The 17,692-nt window shown below is 42.3% G+C and overlaps 1 protein-coding gene across 1 annotated transcript in view; it reads left to right on the top strand.

The window, feature by feature from the left end:
- LOC106601847 (nuclear GTPase SLIP-GC) overlaps positions 1-10,263 on the top strand; it is a 79,186-nt gene extending 68,923 nt beyond the window's left edge. Inside the window, exon 25 of the mRNA XM_045715628.1 lies at positions 10,223-10,263. The gene's annotated coding sequence lies outside the window, so the exon portion shown is untranslated. The remainder of the gene's footprint in view (positions 1-10,222) is intronic.
- Positions 10,264-17,692: the final 7,429 nt, after the last annotated feature.

Raw genomic sequence — 17,692 nt, 5'->3', positions numbered from 1 at the left:
AAAGGATTTGACATGGTATATAAATGTTTTCTTTGCAGTAGCAACATTGCAAGCCCTTAATAATATACTTTTACATAGATGTTCATTTGGCATGTTGCAAAAATGCATAGCCACTGGTGATGCCATATAGGTTTTCAGCCCATATCACCTTGAATAGCAGCATTTGGCATGTATGTTACCGTTCAAATTAAATTCAGTTGTGTAATGTCTGTATGTGTAACAACCCTTCACGTTACAGAGCAGATGGATGGATGTTTGCTAATATTAAACAGATAATTGTCACAATTGTTGTCTTCGTCTTCTGACGATAATGCGAAATCGTCATCAGAAAATGTGGACCAATACGCAGCAGGTACGTGAATGCTCATCTTGATTTTTAATTCATCTCAAAAATGAACATACAAAATAACAAAACACAAAAAACGAACACTCGACAAATAAACAGTCTGGTAAGGCACAAGGCTATACACAGAATAATCACCCACAAATCACACATACAAACACACCCTAATATATGGGACTCTCAATCAAAGGCAGATAGACAACACCTGCCTTCAACTGAGAGACCCAACCCCAATCAACCAAACATAGAAACACACAACCTAGACTAACCATAGAATTAACTAAACATAAACCAAAACCCGGAATTACTAAATCAAACACCCTTTACACAAACACACCACCCCGAACCACATAAAACAAATACCCCCTGCCACGCCCTGACCAAACTACAAAACAATTAACCTTATATACTGGCCAGGACGTGACAGTACCCCCCCCTTAAAGGTGCTACCCCAGAAGCACCTTAACAAAAAATAACCCCAAGCAACACCAACAAAAAGTCCCCTTTTCTAAAGGGAGGGAAGGGAGGGTGGCTGCCGTCAACGACGGCACTGTGCTACACCCCCCCTCCCCAACCCACCTATTTCTGGAGGTGGCTCTGGCTCCGGCCGTTCCAGGCTGTCGGGCCACTCTGGCATCGCCGAGGGGCAGTCGGACCAGTCTGGCATCGCCGGGGGGCAGTCGGACCAGTCTGGCAATTCGGGAGAGTCTGGGCAGTCTGGCAATTCGGGACAGTCTGGGCAGTCTGGCAATTCGGGACAGTCTGGGCAGTCTGGCAATTCGGGACAGTCTGGGCAGTCTGGCAATTCGGGACAGTCTGGGCAGTCTGGCAATTCGGGACAGTCTGGGCAGTCTGGCCACTCTGGCCACTCCGGCAGTTCAGGGCAGTCTGGCCACTCCGGCAGTTCAGGGCAGTCTGGCCACTCCGGCAGTTCAGCGCAGTCTGGCCACTCCGGCAGTTCAGCGCAGTCTGACCACTCCGGCAGTTCAGGGCAGTCTGGCCACTCCGGCAGTTCAGCGCAGTCTGGCCACTCCGGCAGTTCAGCGCAGTCTGGCCACTCCGGCAGTTCAGCGCAGTCTGGCCACTCCGGCAGTTCAGCGCAGTCTGGCCACTCCGGCAGTTCAGCGCAGTCTGGCCACTCCGGCAGTTCAGCGCAGTCTGGCCACTCCGGCAGTTCAGCGCAGTCCGACCACTCCGGCAGTTCAGCGCAGTCTGACCTCTCTGGCGACTGTTGACTGGCGGGCAGCTCTGACGACTGTTGACTGGCGGGCAGCTCTGACGATGACTGTTGACTGGCGGGCAGCTCTGACGATGACTGTTGACTGGCGGGCAGCTCTGACGATGACTGTTGACTGGCGGGCAGCTCTGACGATGACTGTTGACTGGCGGACAGCTCTGACGATGACTGTTGACTGGCGGGCAGCTCTGACGATGACTGTTGACTGACGGGCAGCTCTGACGATGACTGTTGACTGGCGGGCAGCTCTGACGATGACTGTTGACTGGCGGGCAGCTTTGACGATGACTGTTGACTGGCGGGCAGCTCTGACGATGACTGTTGACTGGTGGGCAGATCTGATGATGACTGTTGACTGGCGGGCAGCTCTGATGATGACTGTTGACTGGCGGGCAGCTCTGATGAAGACTGTTGACTGGCGAGGCTGGGTTGACGCACTTGTAGCCTGGTGCGTGGTGCTGGTACTGGGCTTACCAGATTATGTACACGCACCTCCAGGCTAGTGCGGGGAGCGGGAACAGGACGAGTCGGACTGGGTTGACGCACTTCCGGGTCCGCACGAGAGACAGGAGCTGGAAACCCAGGGCTATGGAGGCGCACAGTCGGTCTCGATCTTACCTCCTGCACAACCCGTCTTGGCTGGATGGAACTAGTAGCCCTGTACGAGGGGGTGCCCGTACAGGGCAGACTGGGCTGTGCAGGGGCCTGATGGTAGCCGTGCGTAGAGCGGGAGTTGGGTAGCCTGGTCCTCGGAGGCGTACCGGCGACCAGATGCGCTGCGCAGGCATCCTCCTACCAGGCTGGATGCCCGCTCTAGCACGGCACCTGCGAGGGGCTGGAATAACGCGCACCGGACTGTGCGTGCGTATGGGTGAGATAGTGCGCTCCTCAGCGAAACATAGCGCTCTCCACCCCATACGCTCCTCCATATAACCACGAGTAGCTGGCTTCCGGCTCTTCTTACGCCTAGCCAAACTACCCGTGTGCCCCCCCCCAAAAAATTCTTGGGGGTGCCTCTCGTGCTTCTCCTTCAGCGCGTACTTGACCTCGTACCACCGCCTCTCTGCCTTGGCTGCCTCAATTTCCCCCTGCGGGCGTCGATAATCCCCAGCCTGATGCCAGGGTCCGGCCCCGTCCAGAACTTCCTCCCAAGTCCACTTCTCCCGCCAGTCCAACTCGAACTCCGTCTGCTCCTTCCTCTGCTGCTTGGTCCTTTGGTGGTGGGTGATTCTGTCACAATTGTTGTCTTCGTCTTCTGACGATAATGCGAAATCGTCATCAGAAAATGTGGACCAATACGCAGCAGGTACGTGAATGCTCATCTTGATTTTTAATTCATCTCAAAAATGAACATACAAAATAACAAAACACAAAAAACGAACACTCGACAAATAAACAGTCTGGTAAGGCACAAGGCTATACACAGAATAATCACCCACAAATCACACATACAAACACACCCTAATATATGGGACTCTCAATCAAAGGCAGATAGACAACACCTGCCTTCAACTGAGAGTCCCAACCCCAATCAACCAAACATAGAAACACACAACCTAGACTAACCATAGAATTAACTAAACATAAACCAAAACCCGGAATTACTAAATCAAACACCCTTTACACAAACACACCACCCCGAACCACATAAAACAAATACCCCCTGCCACGCCCTGACCAAACTACAAAACAATTAACCTTATATACTGGCCAGGACGTGACAATAATATACTATATACGCAAGTGCTGTTGCTATTGTCATTCTGCTTTCACACAGCAGGTTAGGGGTGCATTTTCAGATGGGTTAAGGTTAGTACTCCTCTTGGGATCGACATGTTTCCACAGGTTACCATAGCAATTATGACCGCACTTTATGACCGCTGAATTATGACCGCTGAATTTAGATATTTGCGGCTTGAAAGCACACCAAAATACACTCAAGAAGAACCTAGTTTATAAACACCTGGTGCACAGCATTTAGACTTGGTTGTGGTAAAAGTACAATCATCAGTTAATGTGACAGTGGACTAAATAATCATTTCTGTGCTACATTGGCAAATGGCATAAAAATTGATTTTGAACAGCGGTTGACATGCTTCGAAGTACGGTAATGGAATATTTAGAATTTTTTTGTCACGAAATGCATTGTGCGCGTGACCCTTATTTACACTTCGGATAGTGTCTTGAACGCACGAACAAAACGCCGCTATTTGGATATAACTATGGATTATTTTGAACCAAACCAACATTTGTTATTGAAGTAGAAGTCCTGGGAGTGCATTCTGATGAAGAACAGCAAAGGTAATAACATTTTTCTTATAGTAAATCTGACTTTGGTGAGTGCTAAACTTGCTGGGTGTCTAAATAGCTAGCCCTGTGATGCCGGGCTATCTACTGAGAATATTGCAAAATGTGCTTTCACCGAAAAGCTATTTTAAAATCGGACATAGCGAGTGCATAGAGGAGTTCTGTATCTATAATTCTTAAAATAATTGTTATGTTTTTTGTGAACGTTTATCGTGAGTAATTTAGTAAATTCACCGGAAGTTTGCGGTGCCAGTTCTGAACATCACATGCTAATGTAAAAAGCTGGTTTTTGATATAAATATGAACTTGATTGAACAAAACATGCATGTATTGTATAACATAATGTCCTAGGGTTGTCATTTGATGAAGATCATCAAAGGTTAGTGCTGCATTTAGCTGTGGTTTGGGTTTATGTGACATATGCTAGCTTGAAAAATGGGTGTCTGATTATTTCTGGCTGGGTACTCTGCTGACATAATCTAATGTTTTGCTTTCGTTGTAAAGCCTTTTTGAAATCGGACAGTGTGGTTAGATTAACGAGAGTCTTGTCTATAAAATGGTGTAAAATAGTCATATGTTTGAGAAATTGAAGTAATAGCATTTCTAAGGTATTTGAATAACGCGCCAAGGGATTCAACTGGCTGTTGAGTAGGTGGGACGATTTCATCCCGCCGACCCTAGAGAGGTTAATGGTTTTAAAGTAACAGTCCAGTTTTTCCACATTTCTATGAAACATGACCTATAATTAATGACAATAGGAGTGACATATTTTTTACTTTAAAAAAATGTAAATTAATGTTAAAAGCAGCTTTTCTGTGTTGGAATGGGCATATACTGGTCATTAAAAATATGAATGCCAAAATACATCCTGATTGGCCGACTGACATCATCCTCTATGAGGAAATAGTAAAAAAAAAAGTTTAAAGTAGGTTTTTTTAAGTGTTTTTTCTTTTTAATTTTATTCTCCATTTTATGCTTTGACCACAAATACGAGTCTGGTATGAGTCAACAACATTATTGGGTATGAATTAACAGAATATTAACTTTTAAAAGTGAGATTTTCTCTTCACAGATACATAATAAACCTTTGTCGTATACGATCACATATGATCCAGTGTTGAGTGGTCCCTGCAGCGTACCATCACAGATACGTGATTGGAACAATAGCAACAGAAAGTATGATGCAACAAATGCATCTAAACAGCATTGTTGTCTGAAAAGCATGTAAACAATGTTTGAACTGATGGGAAATAAAAGCCTTCACAACTTTATTCCTCAATTTCACCTTTTATTGTAAAACATAAATGCAAACTTCATCATCCAAGCATCAAGCGAAACACATCCACAGCCAAACTCATTCCATAAACCAGTCTAAATAACAGGTTAAGCTGACAAAAACAAAACATAAGTTAGCGACCTAACAGCTAGACTGATTTACAATGTACCACATCTCTGGTGAGTACAAGGGATAAATGTAATATTGTTTACAAAAGAGATGTGTGTCGGCTAAGCTAACAGCATGTCACATTCGTCATAAGGATGGGACCAAGACGCAGCGGGAATGTGTATGCTCATCTTATTATTTAATAAAGAAACAAAACAAAACACTTGAACAAAAACAATGACGAGAAACAGTCCTGTAAGGCACACAGCTACACATGGAACAACAACTACTCACAAATCCCAATGAACAAACACCCCTATTAAATAGGACCTTCAATTAGAGGCAACGAGGAACAGCTGCCTCCAATTGAAGGTCAACCCAATAAACTAAGCATAGAAATAGAATAAATAGACACAGACATAGAAATAGACTAACATAGAACATTGCCCAAAAATCCCCGAAACACACTAAACACACACCCCCTGCCACGCCCTGACCAAACTACAATAACAAACAACCCCTTTTACTGGTCAGGACGTGACACAGCAGCTAAATTCTTTAATGATGGCAGCCATGTTTGTTTATGTTTGACAAGCAAACTCCCTAATCCCAGAATGACATTCACTAAAACGCAAATAAACAAAGTCCATTGCCTGAAAAATATGAACTTATTTTGGACACTTTTCAGCATATTACAAATCTTCGATGTACTTGTTACAGTGTATACAAGAACCAGAGCACATGACTTGACAAGGAGGAAACCATTTAACGGGGGTTTGTGTGTGGGGGTTCATTTAATTTGTGTTTTTTTTTTAAGTCCTTGGGGGGTATAAATGGGGGAAGGTATCATGGGGGGATATGATGCAGGAAATATTACTATGATGGGGGATTTATCAATAAATGAGAGGCAACACAGGAGAAGTTTATAAGATAAATACAAATAAACCCACTGGAAACTGGGGTCTGAGCTGTCAACCCGGAGGTATCATAGTTACAATCTGATGCCGCATTCAAAACAACTGGGAACTTGGAACTCTGAGGTCTGACTTCAGTGCATTCAAGACAACTGGGAACTCTGAAAAAAACTAGCTTAGACTCTGAAAAATAGTTTTGAATGGTCATCCAACTCCGATTTCGAACTCGGGCCTTTTTCTAGAGCTCTGACTTTCCAACCTGAAGATCACTGACGTCATGATTTGACCTTGTATTTTTCAGAGTTCCGAGTTGTCTTGAAAGCACCATAACTGAGTCAAATGAACTGTCCCTTAACCTCGTTTTGTTATAACATCTTTGGTCTGACGGACCCTTATGTGACAACCAGAATGCAATGCATGATGTCATCAAACATGGAGCCGCACATAGCTGGCAAAAAGCTTAGCATTAGCATAATCAGTACAACAATGCAAGAATCTAAATGCATTATTTGTTAATACATGATGCTCCATGCATGCATACATACAGTATGCTACAGTAGAAACGAAAACACAATATAAAGAAAATGAGGCACACACCTCAATTCAAACTGTTCTTAGAAAATAAAACTTTATAGAAAATAATTTGAAGTTGAAACATAGCCAATAGATAATTAGCAGGCAGCGTGCCTTGGGTTGAGGGCAGCACAGGTTAACTGTCCTGTTGCATAATAATCACATGTTGGAACAGTGAGTGTATTCTGACATCACACGCATAAAGAAAGTCACACCTGGGCAACCATTAGAGATATTTGGAACTCACACGTGAAAAGGTAAAATAATATGTTAAAGATTTCTTTAAACAGCCACTACAAACATCAGCTAACTTTATCCACGTGGGTATGTGTATATATATATAAATATATATTTTTACCCAAAAATATATGGGGGATTGGAAAGGATGCAGACAATTAGATTGATGGAAGCTACAATCTATCCCCAATATTAAAGCTAATCTACCCCCCTGTCACGGTTGTCGTCGGATTGAGACCAAAACGCAGCGGGTATATGTGTACTCATCTTCTTTTATTAAGGAAAGAAGGAAAAACCTAAATAAACACATTCACCAAAAGAAACACAACAACGAGTAAACAGTCCTGTAAGGCCCTAAGCTATACATGAAACAATCTCCCACAAACTACAAAACAAAACACATACCTATATATAGGACTCTCAATCAGAGGCAACTAAAAACACCTGCCTCCAATTGAGAGTCCAACACCCAAACCTAGACATAGAAATACAAAGAACTAGAAAGAACATAGAAATACAAACATAGAACATAACCCAAAACCCGGAACTAACAAATCAAACCCCCCTTTAAATACAACACACACACACCCCAAACCACATAAAACAAATACCCTCTGCCACGTCCTGACCAAAATTAAAAACAAATACTCCCTCTACTGGTCAGGACGTGACACCCCCTTATTTTTTGTTGATTTCAGGTGATTTGGCCAATATCTAACATCAAGTTCTAAAATCCTGAAATTCTAATTTAAAAGCTGATGCTTGTCCTGAATCCTTTCTCTTGTGCAGATGATGTCACTGTGGAGTATAACAAGATGAAGATGTGCTATGAGAAACTGATGGATTGCTCTAGTACAGTGCAATTCACTCCAAGACTGGATTTACACACAAAAACTAAAGTATTTGAATCACAGTCTGGGAATGGTAGGAAGTGTGTGCAGGTATGTTTGTGGGGAGTTGATTAACCACATCTCAACCATAACAATTCAGTCTGAGAGTATTTGATCCCATGTACTAGGGTTGCCTGGTCTTCCTTTTTCTGTTACAGGTGTCAACAGGTGTAACAATGTTAAATCCTGAGATTGTCAAAGAACTTACAACACATAACCACAACCCTACATATAGGTAACTATTGATTACTGAAACGTCCACTACTTCATCATGGCCTTTTCCTATGGTCATGTTTACCACTAATCAGTTCCACACATAATCTACAAAGACATTATGTCAAGAGCACTGGACACTTTTGATTTATAAAATGAGTTTTTAAATGTCACCTCTGCCCTTTGTCTGCCTTGCAGGCTCCAATGCCCCAAGGCAGGTCTTTTCCAGTGCAGTTCCACTGGACTGGTGTTTCTGATGGAAGGGAAGGGAGATGTGGTTTACATGATGACTCAATGGGACAGCATCTTCCTGGGCTCCATGACACCAGCAGGACCCCTATTCAGCATTGACTGTCCTGAGCAGTCTGTCTGCCAACTGCATCTCCCACACTGTATGTGTGATGGTAAGTGATACATCATTTCTAATAATACAATAATAAAACGGGTATGACATGACACTACCACTGAATAATACATTCAATAATAATAATACATTGGATGAGACTTACAGTAAATTAAAGCATTATTTACAGTCAATTAAAGCATTGTTCTTATTCTGCAGAGAAGGATGAGAAATTGTCCGTAGCCCATGTTACTGATGGCAACATGGAGATTGTTCAGCCACTGAAGACGACTGCTACACACGTGATTGTAAACATCACACACCTCTCCCTCTTTGGCCTCATCAGGGATGTGTTCTCCATCCTCCCGGTCCGAAGCCAGGTGCTGCTGTTCCTCCAACCACAAGGGAACAGACCTCAGCAGCGCATACTGAATGTTATTTTGTTGCCCAAGAATGTGCCACTTTGTAAGGTAATATTTACAGTCTCAAGGAATTCATTCTGCACACTGCAAGAGCTGTTTTGTAGACTGAAAAAGTCAAGCTACAGTGCCTTCAGAAAGGACTCACACCCCATGCCTTTTTTACATTTTGTTGTTACAGCCTAAATTGAAAATTGATTCAATTGAGCTTTTGTGTCACTGGCCTACACACAATACCCCATAATGTCAAAGTAGAATGATATATTATTATTATTTTTTTTTTTTACAAATGAATTATCAATGAAAAGCTGAGATGTCTTGAGTCAAAAAATATTCAACCCCTTTGTTATGGCAAGCCTAAATAAGTTCAGGAGTAAAAATATGCTAAACAAGTCACATAATAAGTTGCATGGACTCACTCTGTGTGCAATAATAGTGTTTAACATGATTTTGAATGACTACATTATCTTTGTACCCCACGCATATAATTATCTGTAATGAATTGTCATCGGCAAGAACTAGGGAGAAACGGAATAGAGCAAAGCACAGGCAAAATCCTACAGGAAAACCAGGTTCAGTCTGCTTTCCAACAGACACTGGGAGACAAATGTACTTTTCAGCAGGACAATAACATAAATCACAAAGCTAAATATACACTGGTTGCTTTCCAAGAGAACATTGAATGTTCATCAGTGGCCTAGTTACAGATTTGATTTAAATCAGCTTGAAAATCTATGGCAAGACTTGAAAATGACTCTAGCAATAATCAACAACCATGTTGACAGAGATCGAATAATTTATTTAAGAATAAGGCGTCACTGCAGTACCTGGTTCGAATCCAGGCTGCATCCCATTGGGAGTCCCATAGGGCGGCGCACAATTGGCCCAGCGTCGTCCGTGTTTGGTCGGGGTAGGCTGTCATTGTAAATAAGAATTTGTTCTTAATTGACCTGCCTCGTTAAATATTGTACAATCCAGGTGTGCACAGCTCTTAGAAACATACCCAGAAAGACTCACAGCTGTAATCACAGCCAAAGGTGATTCTAACATGTTTTGACTCAGGGGTGTTAATACCTATGCAAATTAGATACTTAATTGAATATTTAAATATTAAATATTCATTTAATTTTCAAAAGATTTGCAAAGATTTCTAAAAACATGTTTTTACTTTGTCATTATCGGGTATTGTGTGTAGTTGGGTGAGAAAAGGAAAACAATTTGGAATTCAAGCTTTAACACGACAAAATGTGGAATAAATCAAGGGGTATGAATACTTTCTGAAGGCACTGTAGCCATTACTTGATTTCTGTTAGTGTGAAGGTTTCAGTTTGCCCTGAAGTAATGGAACAATTATCTTCGAAGGTGGAACATCAACAGAAGGGGAGTACTTTCATTATATCCAGCTCCAACTGCACATTGAGTCCTAGAGGAAAATATGGTCTCTGCTGTGAGCTCGTGGCAAATTCTACCATACAGCCAAAAGTAAGCATAGCCATCACATACTACCATACATTCCTATATAAGTATTCCTTTGTAATGTGCTATTGCTGGTATGATGTGTGGTTTTTATGTGCATGTACCTGACACCATGAAGTTCCCACAGGATAACAAGTTCTAAGGGCTATATGGCCAGATACAGTAATTCTAGCTCTCTGTTGATGTCTATATTTGGATAATATTAATTTAAATTTTGTGTTTCAGAGTGGGCAGTTTCACTATGACTATAGCCCAAACTTCCACCCCACATTTCAGGTGTTTTTAGACTGCATGTCGGGGGCAGAGAACATCAGACTGAGTCTTTTAGACAGAGGAAGTAATGACCAAACGGTGTGGGAGTGTCTAATTCCAACAGGTTAGATCAAATGCCAGTTGGTTATGAACCTGTAAAACCCTCACCCCTACTCATTTAAACTGTATTCAACACTGTACACCCCTCACCTCCTACTCATTTAAACTGTATACAACACTGTACACCCCTCACCCCTACTAATTTAAACTGTATACAACACACTGTACACCCCTCACCCCCTACTCATTTAAACTGTATACAACACACTGTACATCCCTCACCCCTACTCATTTAAACTGTATTCAACACACTGTACACCCATCACCCCCTACTCATTTAAACTGTATTCAACACACTGTACACCCCTCACCCCTACACATTTAAACTGTATTCAACACACTGTACACCCCTCACCCCCTACTTATTTAAACTGCATACAACACTGTACACCCCTCACCCCTACTCATTTAATGTCACAGCTGTCTTCGTCTTCTGAAGAAATAGAAAAGTCCTCATCTGACAAAGTAGACCAATATGCAGCGGATGTCGTGTTCATCTTTGAATTTAATTAATCGCTAACGTGAACACTATACAAAAACAATAAACAACGACAGTGCAACAGTTTTGCAGGCTATCCAAAAACGCAGTGCAAAAACAATCTCCCACAAAAGACAAACACAAACACACCCTCATATATGGGACTCTCAATCAAAGGCAAATAGACAACACCTGCCTTCAATTGAGAGTCCCAACCCCAATGAACCCAAACATATAAACAGACACACTAGACTCAACATAGAATACATGAAAATCAAACAGTGCCCAAAAACCCCGGAATACCTAAATCAACTGCCCTACAACAAACACACCACCCCTAACCACATAAAACAAATACCCTCTGCCACGTCCTGACCAAACTACAATACCAATTAACACTTAGACTGGCCAGGACGTGACATTTAAACTGTATTCAACACACTGTACACCCCTCACCCCTACTCATTTAAATTGTATACATCACACTGTACACCCCTCACCCCTACTCATTTAAACTGTATTCAACACACTGTACACCCCTCACCCCCTACTCATTTAAACTATATTCAACACACTGTACACCCCTCACCCTTACTCAATTAAACTATATTCAACACACTGTACACCCCTCACCCCTACTCATTTAAACTGTATTCAACACACTGTACACCCCTCACCCCCTACTTATTTCAACTGTATACAACACACTGTACACCCCTACACATTTAAACTGTATTCAACACACTGTACACCCCTCACCCCCTACTTATTTCAACTGTATACAACACACTGTACACCCCTCCCCCCTACTTATTTAAACTGTATTCAACACACTGTACACCCCTCGCCCCCTACTTATTTCAACTGTATTCAACACACTGTACACCCCTCACCCCTACTCATTTAAACTGTATTCAACAAACTGTAAACCACTCACCCCCTACTTATTTAACCTGTATTCAACACACTGTACACCCATCACCCCTACTCATTTAAACTGTATTCAACACACTGTACATCCCTCACCCACTACTTATTTAAACTGTATTCAACACACTGTACACCCGTCACCCCTACTCATTTAAACTATATTCAACACACTGTACACCCCTCAACCCTACTCATTTCAACTGTATTCAACACACTCTACACCCCTCACCCCCTACTTATTTAAACTGTATTCAACACACTGTACTCCCCTCACCCCTACTCATTTAAACTGTATTCAACACACTGTACACCCCTAACCCCCTACTTATTTCAACTGCATACAACACACTGTACACCCCTACACATTTCAACTGTATACAACACACTGTACACCCCTCACCCCCTACTTATTTCAACTGTATACAACACACTGTACACCCCTCACCCCCTACTTATTTAAACTGTATTCAACACACTGTACATCCCTCACCCCCTACTTATTTCAACTGTATTCAACACACTGTACACCCCTCACCCCTACTAATTTAAACTGTATTCAACACACTGTACACCCCTCACCCCCTACTTATTTCAACTGTATACAACACACTGTACACCCCTACACATTTAAACTGTATTCAACACACTGTACACCCCTCACCCCCTACTTATTTCAACTGTATACAACACACTGTACACCCCTCCCCCCTACTTATTTAAACTGTATTCAACACACTGTACACCCCTCGCCCCCTACTTATTTCAACTGTATTCAACACACTGTACATCCCTCACCCAATACTTATTTAAACTGTATTCAACACACTGTACACCCCTCACCCCTACTCATTTAAACTGTATTCAACACACTGTACACCCCTCACCCCTACTCATTTAAACTGTATTCAACACACTGTACACCCCTCACCCCTACTCATTTAAACTGTATACAACACACTGTACACCCCTCAACCCTACTCATTTCAACTGTATTCAACACACTCTACACCCCTCACCCCCTACTTATTTAAACTGTATTCAACACACTGTACACCCCTCACCCCTACTCATTTAAACTGTATTCAACACCCTGTACATCCCTCACCCCCTACCTATTTCCACTGTATACAACACACTGTACACCCCTACACATTTAAACTGTATTCAACACACTGTACACCCCTCACCCCCTACTTATTTCAACTGTATACAACACACTGTACACCCCTCACCCCCTACTTATTTAAACTGTATTCAACACACTGTACACCCCTCGCCCCCTACTTATATCAACTGTATTCAACACACTGTACATCCCTCACCCCTACTCATTTAAGCTATATTCAACACACTGTACACCCCTCAACCCTACTCATTTAAACTCTATTCAACACACTCTACACCCCTCACCCCCTACTTATTTCAACTGTATTCAACACACTGTACACCCCTCACCCCCTACTTATTTAAACTGTATTCAACACACTGTACACCCCTCGCCCCCTACTTATATCAACTGTATTCAACACACTGTACATCCCTCACCCCTACTCATTTAAACTATATTCAACACACTGTACACCCCTCACCCCTACTCATTTAAACTGTATACAACACACTGTACACCCCTCACACCTACTCATTTAAACTGTATTCAAGACACTGTACACCCCTCACCCCCTACTTATTTCAACTGTATTCAACACACTGTACACCCCTCACCCCCTACTTATTTCAACTGTATTCAACACACAGTACACCCCTCCCCCTACTTATTTCAACTGTATTCAACACACTGTACACCCCTCAGCCCTACTCATTTAAACTGTATTCAACACACTGTACACCCCTCACCCCCTACTTATTTAACCTGTATTCAACACACTGTACACCCATCACCCCTACTCATTTAAACTGTATACAACACACTGTACACCCCTCAACCCTACTAATTTCAACTTTATTCAACACACTCTACACCCCTCACCCCCTACTTATTTAAACTGTATTCAACACACTGTACACCCCTCACCCCTACTCATTTAAACTGTATTCAACACCCTGTACATCCCTCACCCCCTACCTATTTCAACTGTATACAACACACTGTACACCCCTACACATTTAAACTGTATTCAACACACTGTACACCCCTCACCCCTACTTATTTCAACTGTATACAACACACTGTACACCCCTCACCCCCTACTTATTTAAACTGTATTCAACACACTGTACACCCCTCGCCCCCTACTTATATCAACTGTATTCAACACACTGTACATCCCTCACCCCTACTCATTTAAACTATATTCAACACACTGTACACCCCTCAACCCTACTCATTTAAACTGTATTCAACACACTCTACACCCCTCACCCCCTACTTATTTCAACTGTATTCAACACACTGTACACCCCTCACCCCCTACTTATTTAAACTGTATTCAACACACTGTACACCCCTCGCCCCCTACTTATATCAACTGTATTCAACACACTGTACATCCCTCACCCCTACTCATTTAAACTGTATACAACACACTGTACACCCCTCACACCTACTCATTTAAACTGTATTCAAGACACTGTACACCCCTCACCCCCTACTTATTTAAACTGTATTCAACACACTGTACACCCCTCGCCCCCTACTTATATCAACTATATTCAACACACTGTACATCCCTCACCCCTACTCATTTAAACTGTATACAACACACTGTACACCCCTCACACCTACTCATTTAAACTGTATTCAAGACACTGTACACCCCTCACCCCCTACTTATTTCAACTGTATTCAACACACTGTACACCCCTCACCCCCCTACTTATTTCAACTGTATTCAACACACTGTACACCCCTCCCCCTACTTATTTAAACTGTATTCAACACACTGTACACCCCTCACCCCTACTCATTTAAACTGTATTCAACACACTGTACACCCCTCACCCCCTACTTATTTAACCTGTATTCAACACACTGTACACCCATCACCCCTACTCATTTAAACTGTATTCAACACACTGTACATCCCTCACCCACTACTTATTTAAACTGTATTCAACACACTGTACACCCCTCACCCCTACTCATTTAAACTATATTCAACACACTGTACACCCCTCACCCCTACTCATTTAAACTGTATTCAACACACTGTACACACCTCACCCCTACTCATTTAAACTGTATTCAACACACTGTACACCCCTCACCCCTAATCATTTAAACTGTATTCAACACACTGTACATCCCTCACCCACTACTTATTTAAACTGTATTCAACACACTGTACACCCCTCACCCCTACTAATTTAAACTGTATTCAACATACTGTACACCCCTCACCCCCTACTTATTTCAACTGTATACAACACACTGTACACACCTACAAATTTAAACTGTATTCAACACACTGTACATCCCTCACCCCCTACTTATTTAAACTGTATACAACACACTGTACACCCCTCCCCCCTACTTATTTAAACTGTATTCAACACACTGTACACCCTTCACCCCCTACTTATTTAAACTGTATTCAACACACTGTACACCCATCACCCCTACTAATTTAAACTGTATTCAACACACTGTACACCCCTCACCCCTACTCATTTAAACTGTATTCAACACACTGTACACCCTTCACCCCTACTCATTTAAACTGTATTCAACACACTGTACACCCCTCACCCCCTACTTATTTCAACAGTATACAACAAACTGTACTCCCCTACACATTTAAACTGTATTCAACACACTGTACACCCCTCACCCCCTACTTATTTAAACTGTATTCAACACACTGTACACCCCTCACCCCTACTAATTTAAACTGTATTCAACACACTGTACACCCCTCACCCCCTACTTATTTCAACGGTATACAACACACTGTACACCCCTACACATTTAAACTGTATTCAACACACTGTACACCCCTCACCCCCTACTTATTTAAACTGTATACAACACACTGTACACCCATCACCCCAACTCATTTAAACTGTATTCAACACACTGTACATCCCTCACCCCCTACTTATTTAAACTGTATTCAACACACTGTACACCCCTCACCCCTACTCATTTAAACTGTATTCAACACACTGTACATCCCTCACCCCCTACTTATTTAAACTGTATACAACACACTGTACACCCCTACACATTTAAACTGTATTCAACACACTGTACACCCCTCACCCCCTACTTATTTAAACTGTATTCAACACACTGTACATCCCTCACCCCCTACTTATTTAAACTGTATTCAACACATTGTACACCCCTCACCCCCTACTCACTTAAACTGTATTCAACACACTGTACACCCCTCACCCCCTACACATTTAAAATGTATTCAACACACTGTACACCCCTCACCCCCTACTCATTTAAACTGTATTCAACACACTGTACACCCCTCACCCCTACTCATTTAAACTATATTCAACACACTGTACACCCCTACACATTTAAACTGTATTCAACACACTGTACACCCCTCACCCCCTACTTATTTCAACTGTATACAACACACTGTACACCCCTACAAATTTAAAATGTATTCAACACACTGTACACCCCTCACCCCCTACTTATTTAAACTGTATTCAACACACTGTACATCCCTCACCCCCTACTTATTTAAACTGTGTTCAACACATTGTACACCCCTCACCCCCTACTCACTTAAACTGTATTCAACACACTGTACACCCCTCACCCCTACTCATTTAAACTGTATTCAACACACTGTACACCCCTCACCCTTACTCATTTAAAGTATATTCAACACACTGTACACCCCTCACCCCTACACATTTAAACTGTATTCAACACACTGTACACCCCTCACCCCCTACTTATTTAAACTGTATACAACACACTGTACACCCCTCACCCCTACTCATTTAAACTGTATTCAACACACTGTACACCCCTCACCCCCTACTTATTTAACCTGTATTCAACACACTGTACATCCATCACCCCAACTCATTTTAACTGTATTCAACACACTGTACATCCCTCACCCCTTACTTATTTAAACTGTATTCAACACACTGTACACCCCTCACCCCTACTCATTTAAACTGTATTCAACACACTGTACACCCCTCACCCCTACTCATTTAAACTGTATTCAACACACTGTACACCCCTCACCCCCTAATTATTTCAACTGTATACAACACACTGTACACCCCTACACATTTAAACTGTATTCAACACACTGTACACACCTCACCCCTACTCATTTAAACTGTATTCAACACACTGTACACCCCTCACCCCCTACTTATTTCAACTGTATACAACACACTGTACACCCCTAATCATTTAAACTGTATTCAGCACACTGTACACCCCTCACCCCTACTCATTTAAACTGTATTCAACACACTGTACACCCCTCACCCCTACTCATTTAAACTATATTCAACACACTGTACACCCCTCAACCCTACTCATTTAAACTGTATTCAACACACTGTACACCCCTCACACCCTACTTATTTCAACGGTATACAACACACTGTACAACCCTACACATTTA

This window comes from Salmo salar, chromosome ssa03 (genome assembly GCF_905237065.1).
Source record: "Salmo salar chromosome ssa03, Ssal_v3.1, whole genome shotgun sequence".
Classification (NCBI taxonomy): domain Eukaryota; kingdom Metazoa; phylum Chordata; class Actinopteri; order Salmoniformes; family Salmonidae; genus Salmo; species Salmo salar.
This window is presented reverse-complemented; position numbering and strand designations above follow the sequence as displayed.